The sequence below is a fragment of the Saccopteryx leptura genome, chromosome 3 (assembly GCF_036850995.1).
Source record: "Saccopteryx leptura isolate mSacLep1 chromosome 3, mSacLep1_pri_phased_curated, whole genome shotgun sequence".
NCBI lineage: Eukaryota > Metazoa > Chordata > Mammalia > Chiroptera > Emballonuridae > Saccopteryx > Saccopteryx leptura.
Genome location: NC_089505.1, coordinates 102,248,589 through 102,270,767, shown reverse-complemented (window position 1 = coordinate 102,270,767; position 22,179 = coordinate 102,248,589). Strand labels below are relative to the sequence as shown.

General features: G+C 46.2%; 2 protein-coding genes across 3 annotated transcripts in view; both read left to right on the top strand.

Moving 5' to 3' along the window:
- Positions 1-22,179, top strand: part of PAQR7 (progestin and adipoQ receptor family member 7) — a 373,180-nt gene that overhangs the window by 230,721 nt on the left and 120,280 nt on the right. The window lies entirely within an intron of this gene.
- The window catches only part of PAFAH2 (platelet activating factor acetylhydrolase 2), a 68,495-nt gene continuing 60,876 nt past the window's right edge, over positions 14,561-22,179 (top strand). For both annotated transcript variants that reach the window (XR_010750211.1, XM_066375492.1), the window contains exon 1: positions 14,561-14,621. The gene's annotated coding sequence lies outside the window, so the exon portion shown is untranslated. The remainder of the gene's footprint in view (positions 14,622-22,179) is intronic.

Genomic DNA, 22,179 nt, shown 5'->3' with positions numbered 1-22,179 from the left:
TTTGGCTGCAGGAGGGGAAGAGAGAGACAGAGAGGAAGGAGGGGAGGGAGGTGGAGAAGCAAATGGGCGCTTCTCCTATGTGCCCTGGCCGGGAATCGAACCCGGGTCCCCCGCACGCCAGGCCGACGCTCTACCGCTGAGCCAACCGGCCAGGGCCAGTCGCTCATTCTTTTAACCAACATTCACTATGCCTGGCACAGTGCGAGGCCCACATAGATTAATCTGATGATATCTGTGCCCTCAAGGAGCCCATCCATGGCTGTGTGGGCAGCAGACCTGCACACAGGTCCTTCTTCCACTGCGCTGTGATATGTGCTGTTGTGGGAACGTTGATGTGCCTGTGTTAGGGATTTAGCCAGGAAGGATTTCCCAGAGAAGGTGCCAGCTCTGCTGGGTTTGAAAGACTGGACAGGAAGCAGACGGGAAAGGTGCAGCACAAACGAATGGAAACAGCACAGAAGAATGCATGGCTGAGCGCTGGTGGCCGGGGACCGCCTGCCACTTTGCCCGAGAAGGAGGAGTGACTCTAACTGAGTCAGGTCTTGAAGGGCTCCAGAGCTTCTGATAAAGATTGCAACCCTTTATTATTATTTTCTTTTATTTTTAAATTTTTATTTTAGAGAGAGAGGAAGGGGAAGAGAGAGAGAGAAACGCCAATTTGTTGTTCCACTCATTTGTGCATTCATTGGTTGCTTCTTTTATGTGCCCTGACTGGAAATTGAACCAGCAACCTTGGCTTATCGGCACAATGTTCCAACCAACTGAACTACTTGGCCAGGACAAGGACTGCAACCTTTGTCACAGAGGCAGAAAGCAGTCTCGGAAGGATTTTTTTTTGTATTTTTCTGAAGTTAGAAACGGGGAGGCAGTCAGACAGACTCCCGCATGCGCCCGACCGGGATTCACCCGGCATGCCCACCAGGGGGCGATGCTCTGCCCATCTGGGGCGTTGCTCTGTTGCAACTGGAGCCATTCCAGCACCATGGAGGCCATGGAGCCATCCTCAGCACACGGGCCATCTTTGCTCCAATGGAGCCTTGGCTGCAGGAGGGGAAGAGAGAGACAGAGAGGAAGGAGAGGAGGAGGGGTGGAGAAGCAGATGGGCGCTTCTCCTGTGTGCCCTGGCCGGGAATCGAACCCAGGACTCCTGCACGCCAGGCTGACGCTCTACCACTGAGCCAACCGGCCAGGGCCTCAGAAGGATTTTAAATAGGGACTGATGCAATATTGTTGGTAAGGGTTCGACCTCCACCACATCCTCATTTTCCTAAACCTGCTGAGACCTTAGAGTACCCACCAGGCCAGCTACTGTTCTGCAGGCTGGGGAGTTTTTTCCAGGTATTTGAGAAGATTGATGATGACAAGGCTGAAAGCCAAGAAAAGAAGATTAAGAGTAGGAATTCAGGCCTTCCTTGACCTCTGGGCCTCCTGAACTGGCCTACCTTCCAAGAATCATTTTTAATGAGAGATTCTGGGAAGCAGGCCATTGCCAAGGTCACGCAAATTCCTAAAGGAACGGAAGGAGCTCAAAAGTAGAAAGAGTCATGCCTTCGTGAGTTTTCCCTCCTAGGTGGGGGTGGACAGGATGTCCTGCACCTCTTTTTGCAGGCAGCTCCCTCCGCCTGTCCTCCTTCCTCTGGGCCCATAGTCTCTGCTCCTCCCAGCTAGGGCTCTGGACACTGCCCGGGGTGCTGTCTCCTCTGTTGTAAAGTTAGGCCTGATAGAGGGAGGGATGCTGCAGCACCTCAAAGAGCCCAGTTCCTGTCTCCTTCCTGCAGCCAGGCATCAAGATATAGTAGCAGACATGCAGATCTGGGTTTGGATCTTGGCTTTGCCTATCATTAACTCTAAGACCTGCCTGCAAAAAGAGGTGCAGGACATCCTGTCCACCCCCACCTAGGAGGGAAAACTCACGAAGGCGTGACTCTTTCTACTTTTGAGCTCCTTCCGTTCCTTTAGGAATTTGCGTGACCTTGGCAATGGCCTGCTTCCCAGAATCTCTCATTAAAAATGATTCTTGGAAGGTAGGCCAGTTCAGGAGGCCCAGAGGTCAAGGAAGGCCTGAATTCCTACTCTTAATCTTCTTTTCTTGGCTTTCAGCCTTGTCATCATCAATCTTACATAAGTCACCTGGCCTCTGTGAACCTTGGTTTCCTGACCTGCAAACTGGGAATGACACTACTGATGTCTCAAAATCACTGTGCCGACTGAATGGGATCAGGTATAACAAGTACACGGCACAAACATAATTCTTACCAGTGCTGGACACTGGCGGCTAGAGTTCATTAGATGGAAGGTGTCAGAGAGGGAGTGAAGGTGGACACTGGCTGGACCACAGTGGCTTCAACACATGTCACCAGAGGAGACAACACTGGCAAATGTATGGAGGATGACAGGCATGCGTGGTAGGTTTGAGAATGTTATGTCTCCAGACAGTTTGCTATGCCTGGTGTAAGGGTTGGCTGAGAAGAAAGAGATGGGAGGTGAGACAGGATATATCAGCTAGGGTCAAGACAGGAAGGAGCTCGAGCCAGGATAGCAGGCTCGGTCCCATCTTCAGGCTCCTTGGCACAAGGTGCACAGGTTAAGACTAAAATGTAATCCATGTGGACCTGGGTACAAATTTCAGTTCCGCCACTTGGTTTGGTGGCCTTGGGCAAGTCATTTAAGCCCTGTCTTGAGTTCCCCCAAAAGCGGACCCTGAGGCTTGGGTTCTTTCTGGTAGTCTATTTGGGAGGTGATTTCAAGAGGCAGAAGAAGTGAGGACATGGAGAAGGTGAGACAGGGAGGGCAGAAAAGTGACAATGGGTGTATTAAAGTGCTATTTGCTGCTGTTAACAACTGGGTTCAGTTCCTCTGGGGACTCTGGGAGACAGTGTGGAGTGTATCTCAAATTCTCCCGAAGGCTGCGCTTACGGTGGGTCACACGAGGTGCTGCCTCCCTGGTTCACAGATGCTTCCCTTCAGGCAAGGAAGCAGGACCTTGAGTGGTGGAACTCACACTACAAGGAACCACCACATGGGCAAGGGGGCTCAGAGAAGGGCTGAGGGCTGAGGCAGGTATCGACACCGTCTACTACTAACAATTCAAGTCTTTGTTTTCTTGTCTAAAAAATAGAAAGAATATGACATAGTTCCCAGGAAGATTAAAGTTTCTAATGACCCATCTAACACATAGTAGATAATGAAAAAGTGGTAGGTATGGTTGGGGTCAGTGTCAGTACCAGCTCCTCTGAGAGTCCTTCCCTGACCACAGTGGAGAGTAGCTCACTTCTTTTATTCTTTTTTTGTTTGTTTGTTTTTTTCTGAAATGAGAAGCAGGAAGGTAGAGAGACAGACTCTTGCATGCGTCCAACCGGAATCCACCCAGCATGCCCACTAAGGGGTGATGCTCCACCCATCTGGGGCATTGCTATGTTGCAACCGGAGCCATTCTAGCACCTGAGGCAGAGGCCACAGAGCCATCCTCAGTGCCCAGTTTAACCTTGCTCCAATGGAGCCTTGGCTGCAGGAGGGGAAGAGAGAGACAGAGAGGAAGGAGAGGGAGAGGGGTGGAGAAGCAGATGAGCGCTCCTCCTGTGTGCCCTGGCTGGGAATCAAACCTGAGACTTCCAAATGCCGGGCTGACACTCTACTACTGAGCCAACCGGCCAGGGCCTTCTTTTATTCTTCATCAAAGCATCCTATTTTCTGTAGAGCAGTTAATATAATATGTACTCAGCTTTGTTATATATTTGTTTATTATTTGTCTCTCCTCATTAGAATTAAAACACAGTGCAGTAGGGAATTACTCTCTTTACTCCTGCTTGATCTCCAGTATGGAACACAATGCCTGGGACACACTAGATGCTCGGTAAATATTTTTTGAGCCTGACCAGGTGGTGGCGCAGTGGATAGAGCATCAGACTGGGATGCGGAGGACCCAGGTTCGAGACACCAAGGTCACCAGCTTGAGCATGGGCTCATCTGGTTTGAGCAAAGCTCACCAGCTTGGACCCAAGGCCCCTGGCTTAAGCAAGGGGTTACTTGGTCTGCTGTAGCCCCATGGTCAAGGCACATATGAGAAAGCAATCAATGAACAACTAAGGTGTCACAATGAAAAACTGATGATTGATGCTTCTCATCTCTTTCCATTCCTGTCTGTCTGTCCCTAACTATCCCTCTCTCTGACTCTCTCTCTGTCTCTGTAAAAAAAATAAAATAAAAATTTTTTTGAATGGATTATTATAGCAACAATACTAGGAATGCACAGTTACTATTCTTGACCTCCATTAAGCATAAACTCTACCTGTTAACGGATGTTAAAAGAAGGTTCATCTGGACTCTGGGTCACATCTGGCTGGGTCACAATGCTAGAAACAGTAGGAGCATGTATAAATGTAGAAGTAAACAAAAGCCATCTCCATCTTTGTGTCCTTTCATGCTGTGACCTTTGATCAACCACACTGTCCTTAGTAAGCATATCAAAACCTTCTAGTTAATGATTATATGTATTCCCTAAAATGTTATCATAACATACTTTTGTTAGTAATAGCCAGATGACAAGGGAGATGAATATCAAATTGGTGATAGTATGGCCCCTGGTACTACTGCATTCTTTGTTCCTTTGTCTTGTCAATCGTTAGTACCTGAATTTTATAAAAACAATATTGTAACTTGGAGTCTTTAGTGGAGAATAATTTGTGCCCTCTGTGTGCTCCTGCCCAATCTTCCCATGAGTAAATTACCCTATAATAAATTCTATTATATTCTTTGGAGTTGCCTGCTCTGTCTGTTGGTCAGAATATACCTTCTCATTACCATGACGTCACACCTTTGCCCCACCCCATCGCCAGACAGTGCGGCTATAGTCAGAGCAGGACCCAAGTCAATTATTGTAATTCCTTCACTAGCTCATGGCCCACTAACTTCTAGGCTATACTACAAAAAAGAGCTAAAAGAGCTTGAGTTGGTTTGAGCCACAGCTGGGATATTTTGGGGGAGTTTGAAGGCAGTGATTTGAAAAGAATAAAGCTCTGCTCCTTCTCAGAGTCAGAGTTACCAAGAAGCTAATTAAATTCAAGTTTCAGAGTCTCTTCTGAGGCCCTGGGAAGGGGAAACTTGCAATGTGTTCAAAGAATCATGTTTTGCAAATTCTGAAAAAGTAAGATTTTTAAAATTTCTTTTATTTTTTTATAGAGGGTCCTCCAAATTGTATAAGCTTCAAGCCCCACAAAACCTGGATCCACCTCTCCCCAGTCAAATCCAAGCCCTTTAAGTAATCATTGATCCATGGTGTTGGTCAAATAAGTTTGTAAATATGATATATATGTTTGCTCGCTTATAGTTTGCATTGGGTGTGGGGGACAGGCTATAAGCAGGCAGGGTCATTATAGCCTAAGGCTTAGTTTTAAGACTAAACTTTTCTCCACACCCTTGACTATTGCATGATAGTGGGTGGTGCACTCTCATAAGGAATCTCATTATGCCTCAGATAAGTGGCTTTGTATCAGAGACTTCCTTGTTTGTATATTGGATTAAAGGTTTTGATTTCTACGCTATAAAATGGGGCAGAGGAGCCCATGCGGAAAGAGCAGAGAAAGGCCATGTGGAGGAGAGGAGAAGCAGCCAAAATGGCTGAATGCTGAAGGAGAAGCCAGTTTGTGCAGAGAGAAGGAGATGAGGAACAGAGGTGAATACAAACCTTTGATTCTAGGAAACTCGTATAGGTCAGTGGCTTTGGGAGCCCTGAATAGAAAGGGAAGTGTTTTCCCACTGTGTGTATTTCTTGCCTGCCGGGTGCAAGCTAGAATTAAAGCTAATGGCCCACCAGTTCTTGGCTCCGTTGTTTCATTACCGTCTGTCCGAATCAAATGCGAACTTGCTTGGGCCAGGTGGCTGTGATGGTGGCCGTGGCTACTGGCCATACACATAGGTTAGCTCGTTTAATGCACTCACTCTATAATATAATACTATAATGAAGTTAATGTAGATATTATTGTTACTGGACTGTCATTTCTAGGGAGGAAAGGTCAGGGGAGGGTCCAAACCACATGACCAATAACATAAAAGATCAGGGGGTCTAAACCCCATGACCAGCGATATGTCAGGGGAGGAAAGGCCACCCTGGGGGCAAGGTCTGGTGCCAGTTTTGCCCTGTGCTAGGTACCCAGGGCTTTCTGCCCTGGTGACCTTATGTGTCTGACTATAAGTTACTTGTCCAGTTTGTTCTGCTATCTGTCTCAGTCTCCCCATTCCACTTGCCAAGGAATTTTCCTGGCTCCTTACTATCCTGCCTCACTATTGTTGTCTCCATTTACAGATGAGGAAATTGAGGCCTGAGAATAGTCATTATCCAGGATTTCACAGTTAGTAAGTGACAGACCTGGGATTTAAAGTTCATAGCCTATGTCCAGAGTCCACATCCTTAACTATAGTGCTTTCCCATGTGTCGGGAGCCGACCCACAACTGCTGGCTGACAAGGTCACAGCAGGAGAAGACCCACAACTGCTGGCTGACAAGGTCACAGCAGAAGAAGACCAAAAACTGCTGATTGACAAAGTCACAGCAGAGAAGACCAATGGCTGCGGGGTGACAAAGTCACCACAAAGAATAGGCACAACGATACTCCCCCCTTTGACTTTTTAAATTAATCTGGCCTTATATCCCCCCTTTTCTGGGTGTGTGCTATTATTTGTGGCACAGGGATAATAATACCGTGCTTTCCCTGTAGATTCGTAGTGATTTCTTTGGAAATGAGACAGAGGGTGTGAGTTCCACAGAAAAGCCTGCAAGCCCCTTGAACTGGGCTCATAGACATAAGAGGCTGGCTATGATATCCCTCGTAAAGGGTTAAATTTGTAGAAGAATTCCTTCTTAATCATGTTAAAAAGAATAGTTTGTGACTTGTGAATGGGTAGGAAGCAGTGGCTGTGCACAGAGCAACCCTTAGGCCTTCACTTAACATTTATCTTCCTAGCCTTTTCATGTGATAAGTAGAGAAACATTCCTTTCTTCTTTGATCTGCAAATAGTGGTATTTCTAGATAAGAATAGAGTCAGAACTTAACTAGTGGTTTAAATATAATAAATAAGTAATATTGATAGACAATAGTATCTTAGTTAAGGGTATAGTAGTAGGATGGCCCATTGTGGCCTAGAATGAGAGCGTAGTCAGCAAGAAAAAAATGTTTTACTAAGAGAATTGTCTTTTGACTAAAGGCAATTGCTAGGCTTTCTCAATGAGATGTTCTCATGAGATTTAAAAATGTAGGGAAATCCATGGAATGTCTTGTGTTGCTGCTGGGCTATCTTGCAAGTGCACTCTGCATATCTTTGGGTGAAAGCTATTCTTGATGTTATGTTAATTTCTTTAGAGGCAAGCCTTTTAGAACTAATACTCTAAAAGCTTTTACTGATGTTGTTATCGCTATTCAAGTTATTTTGTATTTTGAATGATTTGCTACCTGACTTGTGACTCATAGATGTAAATGAACTGTTATCCGGAAACATGAAAACATAGTGAAACAAAAGTAATAATTAACACCATGAGATTGTAACTCGGTGTGCGTGTATAAAAAGGGAGCTATACTAGCATTTGGTAGAGATGCCTGGCAGTAAATGCTAACCGGAGAATAAAGATAAAAGAATTCGGCTCTCTCACTCCATTTTTGCCGACGCCGTCTCCTCCTGTGGGACCCCTGGATCCCCCGCCGGGGCTGGACCCCGGCACCCATGGTACATATTCGTTTTCTTTGTTTTTATTTTATTTTTTTTATTTTATTTTTTTATTTATTTATTTTTCTTGTGGGAGAGACAGAGAGAGTCAGACAGAAAGGGAGAGAGATGAGAAACATCAATTCTTTGTTTGCGGTTCCTTAGTTGTTTATTGATTGATTTCTCATATGTGCCTTGACCGGGGGGCTACAGCAGACCAAGTGACCCCTTGCTGGAGCCAGCAACTTTGGGCTCAAGCTGGTGAGCTGTGCTCAAACCAGATGAGCCCGCACTCAAGCTGGTGACCTCCAGGTCTTGAACCTGGGTCCTCCACATCCCAGTCTGACACTCTATCCACTGCACCACCGCCTGGTCAGGCCATGTTCTTTGTTTTTAAAAGATTTTATTTATTAATTTTAGAGAGAGGAAAGAGAGAAAGACGGTGAAGAGGAGCAGGAAGCATCAACTTGTAGTTGCTTCCCATTTTATGCTTTCACTGGAAAATCTTGGGATTTCCAGCTGACGACCTCAGCATTCCAGGTCGGCAACCTGAGCATTCCAAGTCAACATTTTATCCATTGTACCACCAACACAAGTCTGACAGGTATTTGTTTCCTTGTCCACTTTCCCCACCAACCATGAGGTTTCTGAGGATATGAAGACAAATCATTTATAAACACCCAGTACCTAGCCCAGAGGAGACATAAACACATGTTAGAATATAAAAAGGAGAAAAGCAGACCCTAATCACTGGGTGCTGGCCTGGCACTTGCAGCTGGTCTTTAGTGTTCATTAGCTGAACACAAACAACTTCACAGAACATCCACATCTGTGACCCTAATGGATCAGGACACAAGCAAGACCACTCTAGAATCCTGTCTGAACACAGATAACACGTGAACAAAAAGGACCAGGTGCCCCTCTATACTCATATAAGAAGCTATTGCTTCTTACTAACACCTGATCTAACCTCAGTTGTCTTCCCTCCTTCTAGATCAGAATCACTAAAATCCCATCATAGAATTACTCTTACTTCCTGACAGCATCCAATCCAGAGCAAAGCCCTGCTTCCAGTTGGAATTGGTTAAAAGTTTCCAGAGGTAGTCAACCTGGCCCCTACCGCCCACTAGTGGGCATTCCAGCTTTCATGGTGGGCGGTAGTGGAGCAACCAAAGTACAAATAAAAAGATAGATTTAACTATAGTAAGTTGTTTTATAAAGATTTATTCTGGCCTGACCAGGTGGTGGCGCAGTGGATAGAGCGTTGGACTGGGATGCGGAAAACCCAGGTTCGAGACCCCGAGGTTACCAGCTTGAGCATGGGCTCATCTGGCTTGAGCAAAAAGCCCACCAGCGTGAACCCAAGGTCGCTGGCTCCAGCAAGGGGTTACTCAGTCTGCTGAAGGCCAGCGGTCAAGGCACATATGAGAGGGCAATCAATGAACAACTAAGGTGTTGCAACGTGCAATGAAAAACTAATGATTGATGCTTCTCATCTCTCTCCATTCCTGTCTGTCTGTCCCTGTCTATCCCTCTCTCTGACTCATTCTCTGTCTCTGTAAAAAATAAGTAAAATAAAATAAAATAAATTTCTAAAAAAAAAAAAAAAAAAGATTTATTCTGCCAAACTTAGCGAAAATCCGACATAAAGTACTTGGTAAGTAATTATTATTATACTAGAAAGCCCGGCGGTCATACGAAATGACCGCTGTTCTAGATATTATAAATTGTAATTAAAACGATTTGTGCAAAGGTGTCTGCTAATTCAAACTGAATTACCCAGGGCAAGCGGCGAGGATGCCCCTTTGCTTACTGCCCCATGGGGTTTCCCCTTCTACTTGCTTAATTGCTTAAAGTAGAGTGCAATGAAGGAAACCACTGGCGATATATTTCTTAAGAGCCACCGCTAGCTCAATAAATAAAGGTGATTTAAATAATAAAATGTTAATTCACATGTCAAAGATCTCTTTGTACACAACATTTCTTGTGTAGATCTTTCCATCATTTTTAAGCTCGCCTTGCAGAAGACCATCAATTATTTTTAATTTTATGTCTGTTCTTTCACGAACTCTTGAACAGGCAACATAAAGTTGACCGTGTCCAAATGCAGGCTCAGGTAAAAAAAAATGCCAACACGCTTAAGCGTTTGGCCCTGAGACTTATTTATTTATTTATTTATTTATTTTTTTTTCAGAGACAGAGAGAGAGTCAGAGAGAGGGATAGACAGGGACAGACAGACAGGAATGGAGAGATGAGAAGCATCAATCATTAGTTTTTCATTGCGCATTGCGACACCTTAATTGTTCATTGATTGCTTTCTCATATGTGCCTTGACCGTGGGCCTTCAGCAGACCGAGTAACCCCTTGCTGGAGCCAGCGACCTTGGGTCCAAGCTGGTGAGTTTTGCTCAAACCAGATGAGCCTGCGCTCAAGCTGGCGACCTCGGGGTCTCGAACCTGGGTCCTTGGCATCCCAGTCCGACACTCTATCCACTGCACCACCGCCTGGTCAGGCGGCCCTGAGACTTATTGATGGTCATAGCAAAGGCAAGTTTTACAGGAAATTGTCTACGTCTCAATTGAAACGGCAACCCTGTTTGAGATGGAGCCAAATCAATTCTTGGAATGATTAGAGGAGCCAGTCAAAGACTTAGCTATTATGACATTATTTTTCAATTGTAGAACCTCTAGTCTTCTACCATTGCAAAGACCCCTTCTGATGTTAAGATTTCTTGCCTGACCAGGCGGTGGCGCAGTGGATAGAGCATTGGACTGGGATGTGGAGGACCCAGGTTCCAGATCCCAAGGTTGCCAGCTTGAGCGCGGGCTCATCTGGTTTGAGCAAAGCTCACCAGCTTGGACCCAAGGTTGCTGGCTTGAGCAAGGGGTTACTCAGTCTGCTGAAGGCCCGCGGTCAAGGCACATATGAGAAAGCAATCAATGAACAACTAAGGTGTCACAACGAAAAACTGATGATTGATGCTTCTCATCTCTCTCCATTCCTGTCTGTCAGTCCCTATCTATCCCTCTCTCTGACTCTCACTCTGTCTCTGTAAAAAACAACAACAACAACAAAAACAAACAAACAAAAAAAAAGGATTGGTTTCTTTCCAGGTAAAGAATGCAGATAAGGTCCTGGCCAGTTGGCTCAACGGACAGAGCATCAGCCCAGTGTGCAGATGTCCCAGGTTCAATCCCAGGTCAGGGCACCCATGAGAAGCAATTATCTGCTTCTCTTTTCCTCCCTCTCCCCCTTCTCTCTCTGTATCTCTTTCAGCTAGTGGCTTGATTGTTTCGAGCATTGGTCTCAGGAGCTGAGGATAGCTTGGCTGATTCCAGCATTGGCCCCAGATGGGGTTGCCAGGTGAATTCCAGTTAGGGTACATGCAGGAGTCTGTCTATTTCCCCTCCTCTCACTAATAAAAGAAAGAAGGAAGGAAGGAAGGAAGGAAGGAAGGAAGGAAGGAAGGAAGAAAGGAAAAAAAGAAGAAAAGAAAAAAGAAAGAAAGAAAGAAGGAAGGAAGGAAGGAAGGAAAGAAAGAAAGAAAGAAAAAGAGAAAAAGAAAGAAAGAAAGAAAGAAAGAAAGAAAGAAAGAAAGAAAGAAAGAAAGAAAGAAAGAAAGAAAGAAAGAAAGAAAGAAAGAGAAAAAGAAAAAGAAAAAAGAATGCAGGTAGTCTGGTGATCATGATGAAGAGGAAACAAGGTCCATGTGGGTTCTTGTAGCAATCATTGATCCAGATGTTTGTCTTTGCCTTCAGTTGAGTTTAGCAACAGCTCAACAATTTAACAAAAATTCCAAGAACTGAGACATGAGACACGCATAGGCCCCACCTCCTTAATGACCTCCTGACTCCATTTTTTCTTTTTTGTGACAGAGATAGAGAGAGGGACAAATAAGGACAGACAGACAGGAAGGGAGAAAGATGAGAAGCATCAATTCTTCATTGCAGGCCCTGGCCGGTTGGCTCAGTGGTAGAGCGTTGGCCTGGCGTGCAGGAGTCCCGGGTTCAATTCCCGGGCAGGGCACATAGGAGAAGCGCCCATCTGCTTCTCCACCCCTCCCCCTCTCCTTCCTCTCTGTCTCTCTCTTCCCCTCCCACAGCCGAGGCTCCATTGGAGCAAAAGATGGCCCGGGCGCAGGGGATGGCTCTTTGGCCTCTGCCCCAGGCGCTAGAGTGGCTCTGGTCACGACAGAGAGACACCCCGGAAGGGCAGAGCATCGCCCCCTGGTGGGTGTGCCGGGTGGATCCCGGTCGGGCGCATGTGGGAGTCTGTCTGACTGCCTCCCCATTTCCAGCTTCAGAAAAGTACAAAAAAGAAAAAAAAGAAAAGAAAATTCTTCATTGCAGCTCCTTAGTTGTTCATTGATTGCTTTCTCATATGTGCCTTGACCACAAATTGAGTGATTCCTAGCTCAAGCCAGTGACCTTGGGTTCAAGCTAGCATCCTTGGGCTTCAAGCCAGTGACCTTTGGCCTCAAGCCAGCGACCTTTGGCCTCAAGCCAGTGACCATGGGGTTATGTCCAGCTCAAGCTGGTGAGACTGTGCACTGTGCTCAAGCCGGTGACCTCAGGGTTTCAAACCTGGGTCCTCTGCATCACAGTCCGATGCTAGATCCCTGAGCCACTGCCTGTTCAGGCCTTCTGAGTCCGTTTTAAGTGACTCTCTTAGCAATGCTTATTCCATTTTATTTTCTCCATTATCAGGAGGAGAATAGGAAATCCAAAGCCAGTCACTCAAATACCAACTTAAAGTAACTTAGCAACAATGTCAGAATAAGATTGTAGCCAACTAGAAGGAAACCTTGGGCCACTGGAGGATGAGCTCTATGATGAAAAGGCTGGAAAATCAACCTCTTGCTGAAAACTTAAAGCATTTGAGGGTTAATCCCAGAAGAGACTAGATTAGAAGGAAATACAATTGAATTCAAGTAGTTTATTTTGCAACAGAAAATAGTTTGGGCCTAAGGCAGATCTTTCTGACAAAAGAGGTAAAGGAAGCGGTAACATTCTCATTTCTGGAGAGTTTAAAATTCAGCCAGCAAATGTCCCCCAGCATGGCCTGGTCTGGAGCAGGAGAAATAACCTCCAGCTGCCCCTCTCATGACTCAGGACTCTGGTTAGTCATGAGTGTTCTGGGCCAGCTACAGAACGCCAATTAATTAGCCAGAGGGAGCCACTCTCTGCTCTGCACTAAGCTTTTTATGTTCACCCATCACTGCCACTAGGCACAGCTTTAATTAAAGCCAGAGCTTAATTACCACAGTGCAGTGCTGCCATCACTCTCTCCTGATGACTTTATCTTGGCTTCTGGAAGGATGGTGGCAGTGACAGTATGTCAGGAGGAGAGGTGAGCCTAAAGCAGCCTAGAGCATGGATTCTGAGCACTGCTGATGTGAGGGTGCACGGGGTGGGTGGGTGGAAGCATCAGCTGTAGGACTCAGCACCTGACCTCAAGTTGCTCACAATTTATAACAGAGTTAAGACTTTCCTCCTACGAGATGGCACAAGGCAGTGTGAAGTAAGCCCCCCAAATGAGGGGTGCACACAAATATTCCAGAGAAGGGGCAGAGGTCTTTGGGACTGGAAGGATCAGGGAAGTTTGACAGAGAGAAAGGAAAGACCTAAGGGAGTTTTCAAGGAAGAACAGGATTAGACAGGACACCAGCAGGGCAAGGTACCTAGTGGAGGGAAGAGCGTGAATGTGGCAGTAACAATGAGACCCTGATAAGATCCTGAGAATGGTGAGGAGGCAAATGTAGCTGGGAGCAGAGAGAAGGGCTTCCTTTCAAAGATGAGCATGAGCAACAACACTTTTGGGGAAGAAGGTGGGGGGCTGGGTTGGGAAGGGCTTGTATGCTGGGCTAAGAAGTTAGGACCTCCTTCAGTAGGTAGTAGGAAGCCACTGAAAGTTTTTGAGCTGCTTGAATGATCCAAATTCTTTAGGGAAGCTTACAAGACTCTTGCAGATGGCCTCCTGCCTGTCTCCTCAGGTGTCTCTCTCTTTTTCAACATTCCATCCCTTACTCCACTGTGCTCCAGCAGAGTGTAACACATTCTTCACACTCCCTGTACTATTCCTTCAATTTTGATGTCTAAGATCTCCCAGAAGCCTTGCTGACACCATTTCCCCCTGGGCAGGTGCCATTTTTCAAGAATCCCACAACCCCCTCAGAGTTCCCCATTAGAGTACATTTATCACTGGGTTATAATTACTCCTTTGTTGGAATCCTTGCTAGACTGTGAATTCTCTTGAGGCTGGGGATAGTATCTTGTTCACTAATGTGTCGGTAAGACTCAGCATAGGGCCAGCAAGACGAGGGTGGCTGGAGGGGCTGTGCAACGGGACGACCTGACCTCTCCTGTTTCTCCTTGTTCCTGGGGAAGGACAATGGACAATCATAGTGTCAACAGGTAAAGGTTGGTTGGAAATGTGCCCTTAACTTGAGGTGATCAGTCTCATATTCTCACAGAAAACAAATTTCAACCTCCTGCCCACCTTGCTAAGAATAAGTGAAGCCACGGTATTTCTTGGCACGGCTAGGAATTGTTTAAGGAACAGTGAAGCGGTTGGTTGTTAATGGAACTGTATACGAAGAAACCTCTCTTTAGCCTTGTAATCGTGGCAGTGGCCCCTTGTCCACCAGGGGGAGGAATCGCACCACATCTCGGGTCTTGCGTGGTTTCACCCAACTACAAAGGGCCGCATGGAACTATGGGAAGTGTAGTCCTAGGGTCGAAACACACTCTTGCACGATGCATCACGGGAGTTATAGTTCGGGACAGAGAGGCAGGAAACGCTTTTAAGCGCCAACGTTGAGTTCTAGAAACTACAACTCCCAAAGGGCATTGGGCTCCTGGGCAGTTACTCGTTTCCGTCGAGGCGACTGACCGTCGGGCTACTTCTGAGAGGGCAACTTGACTGGGTAAGTTTGGTAGGGGAAAGCTCCTGTTCTGAACTGAGGTGACTGCAGACTTTTTCATATTCCAGCCCGGTTTAGTGCTTCTCGTCTCATTCCACGAACTTCACAATTATCTCTCATCTTGTCTTGATTCCTATTCAGATGCCTCCAGTGGCCACTCCCACCCTTAACTCTCCCGCTGGCTTCTGCAGCCGTCTCTCCCGACGTCTTAGGACCGAGCCCCCACGCCTGAACCCACAGCCGCACCTCTCCGAAACCTGGACTTCATGCGCCATACCTTCTATGTGCTTTCCTCTTACCCTCACTGTGCTGTTTTTATGCTAGTGGAACAAGGCTTGCCATTACTTCTCAATCCAGGAAAAGCCCAGGCAGGTCTGGAAGCCCGCAGACCCAGGTTCTAGTCCAACTCTGCAGCGCACTCGCTGTGTGAACCTGGGCAAACCATACTTCTCTGGGACTCTCTTTCTTCATCTAAAAAAAAAAAAAAATGGAGATGACCATTGCTCCACCGCCCTGGGGATGAGGCCATGTTGTGCAGCCAGTAAGCTAATGTGTGTGAAAGTGCTGTGTAAACCGTAAAGCCTCCAGAAGCGAGAGAGATTATTTTTATTATAATTACTAATGCTCTGGAACAATCTTATCTTGGCTCCTTTTTCAGCTCTGACCCCTTGTTGCTCAAGCCTGTCCCCTGTGTAGTTGGTGTCTCCATTCTCGAAGAGCAGGATGATATTTCCTCACTTCCTCCAGAGACCAAAGGGCAGGCTAATGAGCTTTAAGCCTCCAGAGAGCTTTCCCTGAAAGGCAGCCTCAATGAAGTGCTTATCTTGGACTCGGTCCTGAAATAGCCAGTGATGAGAGGTCCACACAGCTGGCAGAAGGGAGATTTCTGCTCAGGGCGAACGGACGAGCAGATGGACAGCTGCCGCGTAAGCCCTAGCCATTCCCTCCGGGCTCTCCTGGGCCTGTTTAGTAGTTTGAGGTTCTGGTAGGGGTGTCTCAGGTGCAAAAAGGCAAGAAGGAAAGAATCCATTCTGCTAAAGAGTTTAAGACAAAAAAAATCAGAGACCTTGGCTAAGGTATGATAAAAGAGAGGCATAGCATTGTTGATTAATTCCTAACATTTTATGAGCACTTCAAATATACCAGGCCCTAGGCAATATGAATTTTCTTATTTAAATTTTACTACGTCCCCATTTTACATATAAGGGACTCAGGCTCAAAGAGGTCAAGTATAGTTATAGTTAGAGCTACTATCTCTGGTTATAGTGCCTTCTATATGTTGGGTACTTTACATATATTATTTAATGTAATCATCATCAACAACTTCATGAGTGATTGATATTTCTATCATGTGGATAATTACCAGAGGCTTAGAATTTAAGGAACTTGCTTAAGATTACACAGCCAGTTAGGTGGCAGACATGGAATTCAGCCTTCACCAAAGCCTTTCTTTCCTCACTGTAACATACAGCTTTATTTTTAGATAGAAAGACAGAGATTAAAGAATTGAGAGGATTTAAGCCTGACCAGGCAGTGGTACAATGGATAGAGCATCGGACTGGGACGCAGAGGACCCAAGTTTGAAACCTCAAGGTCGCCAGCTCAAGCCTGTCCCCTGTGTAGTTGGTGTCTCCATTCTCGAAGAGCAGGATGATATTTCCTCACTTCCTCCAGAGACCAAAGGGCAGGCTAATGAGCTTTAAGCCTCCAGAGAGCTTTCCCTGAAAGGCAGCCTCAATGAAGTGCTTATCTTGGACTCGGTCCTGAAATAGCCAGTGATGAGAGGTCCACACAGCTGGCAAAAGGGAGATTCTGGCACGGGCTCATCTGGCTTGAGCATGGGCTCATCCGGCTTGAGTATGGGTTTACCAGCTTGAGTGTGAGGTCACTGGCTTGAACGTGGGATCATAGACATGACCCCATAGTCGCTGGCTTGAGCCCAAAGGTCGCTGGCTTGAAGCCCAAGGACACTGGCTTGAGGCCAAGGTCACTGGCTTGAGCAAGGGGTCACTTGCTGTGCTGTAAACCCCCCTCCCCCCCCATTAAGGCACATATAAGAAAGCAATCAACAAACTAAGATGCCACAAAGAAGAATTGATGCTTCTCATCTCTCTCCCTTCCTGTCTGTCTGTCCCTCTCTCTATCTCTGTCTCTGTCAAAAATAAAAAAAGAGAGAGGATTTAAATCAAAGCCAAATAAAGGGGTATTTATTGGATCCATACTATGTAAGGCAAGCATGAAGATAGATGAGTTGGCCTGCAAAGAAATATAAAAAAGCAGTCTTGCCTCTGTAGTAGATCCAAAGAGTAAGGCGTAAGAGTGTAAAAAATTAAATAGCATGCCCTAGCCGGGTAGTTCAGTTGGTTAGAGCATCATCCTGAAGCACAGAGATTGCCGTTCAATCCCCAATCAAGGCACGTACTGGAACAGATAGATGTTTCTGTATGTATCTCCCTCTCCCTCTCTATCCAAAATCAATAAAATAGCCCTGGCCGGTTGGCTCAGCGGTAGAGCGTCGGCCTAGCGTGCGGAGGACCCGGGTTCGATTCCCGGCCAGGGCACACAGGAGAAGCGCCCATTTGCTTCTCCACCCCTCCGCCGCACTTTCCTCTCTGTCTCTCTCTTCCCCTCCCGCAGCCAAGGCTCCATTGGAGCAAAGATGGCCCGGGCGCTGGGGATGGCTCTGTGGCCTCTGCCCCAGGCGCTAGAGTGGCTCTGGTCGCAATATGGCGACGCCCAGGATGGGCAGAGCATCGCCCCCTGGTGGGCAGAGCGTCGCCCCATGGTGGGCGTGCCGGGTGGATCCCGGTCGGGCGCATGCGGGAGTCTGTCTGACTGTCTCTCCCCGTTTCCAGCTTCAGAAAAATGAAAAACAAACAAACAAACAAAAATAAATAAATAAAATCAATAAAATAAACATTAAAAATTAAACAAGTTTTATTTTTTATTTTTTTACAGAGACAGAGAGAGTCAGAGAGAGGGATAGACAGGGACAGACAGACAGGAACGAAGAGATGAGAAGCATCAATCATTAGTTTTTCGTTGCGCGTTGCAACGCCTTAGTTGTTCATTGATTGCTCTCATATGTGCCTTGACTGCGGGCCTTCAGCAGACCGAGTAACCCATTGCTCAAGCTAGAGACCTTGGGTCCAAGCTGGTGAGCTTTTGCTCAAACCAGATGAACCCGCACTCAAGCTGGCGACCTCGGGGTCTCGAACCTGGGTCCTCCGCATCCCAGTCCGACACTCTATCCACTGTGCCACCGCCTGGTCAGGCTAAACATTAAAAATTAAATAGCATTTATTGAATAAATTGATTATTAAGACCTATTACAGCAGGGCACTACAGTTACTAGGAAAATGAGGTCATAGATATGAGAGAGACAAAGTCTGAAAAACCCAAATTTGAACCCCAGCTCCTTTGCTCCGAGCTTTCTTAATGAAGCCTGGGGACTCAGACTACAGATACTAGGCCAGTTAAGCCTAGTAACTGGCAGGGATATGCTTCTGGTGGCCATGAGATTAAACCAAGTGAAATCGTAGTCATCATTTTATTAATATGAAAATGAACCAGAGCCTGACCTGTAGTGGCGCAGTGATAAGGTGTGGACCTGGAATGCTGAGGTCGCTGGTTTGAAACCTCAGGCTTGCCCAATCAAGGCACATATGAGAAGCAACTATGAGTTGATATTTCCTGCTCCTCCCCCACTTTTCCCTTTTTCCCTCTCTCTCCTCTCTCTAAAATCAATTTAAAAATCTTAAAAAAAAGAAAAAATGAACTGGAACACTGTATGAAAATGGTGAAATGCAACACTCAGTAGATGTTGCATACACATGTGTCTGAATAAAAGAAAAACCCTGCCCTGGCCGGTTGGCTCAGTGGTAGAGCATCGGCCTGGTGTGCAGAAGTTCCAGGTTCGATTCCCGGCCAGGGCACACAGGAGAAGCTCCCATCTGCTTCTCAACCCCTCCCCCTCTCCTTCCTCTCTGTCTCTCTCTTCCCCTCCCGCAGCCGAGGCTCCATTGGAGCAAAGATGGCCTGGGCGCTGGGGATGGCTCCTTGGCCTCTGCCCCAGGCGCTAGAGTGGCTCTGGTCGCGACAGAGTGACGCCCCTGAGGGGCAGAGCATCGCCCCCTGGTGGGCAGAGCTTCGCCCCTGGTGGGCGTGCCGGGTGGATCCCGGTTGGGCGCATGCGGGGAGTCTGTCTGACTGTCTCTCCCCGTTTCCAGCTTCAGAAAAATACAAAAAAAAAGAAAAGAAAAATCCCGTGTACCATCTGGACCAGAGATTCTGAAACCTTGTTCATCAGAAACACTTGGGAAGCGTTTAAAAATTATCTGAATTCTGGGAATGGGGCCCTAAAATATATATATATAAAAGATATATATATATCTTTTAATTTTTCTATTGATTTGAAAGAGAGATGCATCAACTCACTATTTCATTTAGTTGTGTATTCACTGATTACTTCTTATAAATACCTGGGAGAGGATCAGACCCGCGACCTTAGTGTACCAGGATGACACACCACCATGAATTGTTTAGATACAGTGAGCAAAAGAAGGTAGAGATATCTGGGCTGATTTCCTTGGGAAATTCCATAGCATTGACTAGAAATGACTCTGGATGCTCCATGTGGATGTTTCTTTGTCAAAATGTGCAAGTCAGATTGAATTTTTTCATCTTCCCACTTTACTTGGGCATCAGTCAGTATGATCCCAAGGAATGCAGATTCATTTTCATGTTAGCCTCACTGTAGCCAATTAGCTTCTTTAGTTTTTCTTTATTTCCAAACTTAATTTGATTGATAACCTTCCCAGGAACTTTCAAGAACTCCCAGAGGGTTCTACTCACCTTTCGTTTAGCTGTTTTTAAGACCACTCATTCTGATTCCAATCCTAGGCACTATTCTCTGTGGGTTTAAACCAACTTCTCTTCCCATAAGAAGGTACTATCTATCATTCTACCCAATTCTGAAACCAGACTCATTGTTGGCTCTTCCTTCTCTCTTGATTCCCCAAATCCACCCAGTTGCCAAATCTTATTTCTGCTTTTTACCCAATTAACTGATATTTCCTGGATAAGCGCCCGGAATTACACTAGGTGCTTTAAATGCATTAGTTCATTTTATCTCCATAGCAACCCTATGAAGATGGATAATATTCCTATTGTGTAGATGGGGACTCAGGCTTCATTAAGAAAGCTCGGAGCAAAGGAGCTGGGGCTCAAACTTGGGTTTTTCAGACTTTGTCTCTCTCATATCTATGACCTCATTTTCCAGAGTCGATTTCAACTCCTTAATCTAGCTGGAGGGACCTGCTAGCCTCCAAATCTGGTCACACCATCCCTTTCTCGCCTGCCATCCATTGTTTCTTATGTGTGCTTTGTTTTCTTACCTCTATGCCTTTGCTCACACACTCTTTCTTCTACTTGAAAGTCAACTTTTTCCATCTTCCCCTTCACTCCTGAGCTAAAGGAGCTCTTTCTTCTCAGAACTTCTGCAGTATTGTATCTGACCCTCTTTTACAGCAGTTAGAACTTTCTGCTGCTTCACTGTCGTGTGGGTGACTTGACTTGCCATTAATGACAAGGGGACAGGTGAGGGTCTCAGACTAAGCAGCACACACAGTTTCTCTCTGGCGAAACAGTTCATTGAATGCATCAAGAGCTTAGCTTAGGCCCTGGCCGGTTGGCTCAGCGGTAGAGCGTCGGCCTGGTGTGCGGGGACCCAGGTTCGATTCCCGGCCAGGGCACATAGGAGAAGCGCCCATTTGCTTCTCCACCCTTCTGCCGCGCCTTGATGGCCCGGGCGCTGGGGATGGCTCTGTGGCCTCTGCCCCAGGCGCTAGAGTGGCTCTGGTCGCGGCAGAGCGACGCCCAGGAGGGGCAGAGCATCGTCCCCTGGTGGGCAGAGCGTCACCCCCTGGTGGGCAGAGCTTCGCCCCTGGTGGGTGTGCCGGGTGGATCCCAGTCGGGTGCATGCGGGAGTCAATCTGACTGTCTCTCCCCGTTTCCAGCTTCAGAAAAAAAAAAAAGAAAAAAAAAAAAAAAAAGAGCTTAGCTTAGATTCTTTAAAAAAAATTGGGTTTACTTTTAAACGTCTTCCGAGAAACAAAATGAAGAAGTCTATAATAGAAAGAAAATCATTTATTATCTTCCAAAGTTAAATAGAATGACATGATTATCAGATTTTGGGGTTTCCACTGACAGTTGGCAATCAGCAGATCTATGTGTAAGTAACAGTTCTGCTTGTGACCTTGAGCTGCTCACTTAGCCAGTAGGACCTTGATTTCTTCATTGATAAAGCACATGTTTGTACTGGGCTGGTAGGAAGGGCAGTGGGGAGGGATTATGGGGAGGATTGACAGAAATGCTCTAAGGTTTACTTTCCCAGACATGCTTTGACTTGAATCCTCTGATCCATCTCAGAGTGCCTTAAGGAAGCAGAATAATGTAATGATTAAAAATGTGAGCTCTGACCTCACCAGTGGTGGTGCTATGGATAGAGCATTGACCTAGAACTCTGAGGTTACTGGTTTGATCCCTGAGTTTGTTGGCGTGAGTGCGGGTCATTAACATGATCCCAAATTCTCTGGATTGAGCCCAAAGGTTACTGGCTTGAAGCCCAAGGTCACTGGCTTTGAGTCCAAGGGTAGCTGGCTTAAGCCCAAAGGTTACCAGCTTGAGCAAGGAATTGCTGACTGGGCTTGAGCCCAAGGCCCAATCCCTAGTCAAGGCATATACAAAAGCAATCAGTGTGCAACTGAAGTGAAGCAACTATGAGTTGATGCTTCTCACTCTCTCTTCCTCTTTCCCGCCTCCTTTCCTGTCTCTTTTTCCTCTCTGTCTCTGTCTCTCAAAAGAAAAAAAGAACAACAACAACAAAAAAATGTGAGCTCAAGATTCAGTGTATCAGTTTAGATGCTTTTGGTTCAAGCAATAGAAATCTAAACCCGGTTTAAATAAAGGGATTTATTGACATATAACTAGAAAGTCTAGGATTGAGTCAAGTTTCAGTTATAATCTAATCCTGAGATTCTTTTTTTTTAATTAATTTTTTTTTTTTTTTTACAGAGAGAAAGAGAGAGGGATAGACAGGGATAGACAGACAGGAACGGAGAGAGATGAGAAGCATCAATCATTAGTTTTTTGTTGTGTGTTGCAACACCCTTAGCTGTTCATTGATTGCTTTCTCATATGTGCCTTGACCGCGGGCCTTCAGCCGACCGAGTAACCCCTTGCTGGAGCCAGCGACCTTGGGTTCAAGCTGGTGGGATTTTGCTCAAATTAGATGAGCCTACACTCAAGCTGGCGACCTCGGGGTCTCGAACCTGGGTCCTCTGCATCCCAGTCCGACGCTCTATCCACTGCACCACCGCCTGGTCAGGCTAATCCTGAGATTCTTAATGTCTTCACAAATATGACTATTCCTCTGATTCTCTTAGCTCTGCAACCCTCTATGGGTAGTTTCATCCTCAAGGTAGCAAAGTGGCTGCAACAAATAGTTCAAGGCTTTATATCTGCACATTGCTGTAGTTCAAAACAAGAAAGAACTTTTCCG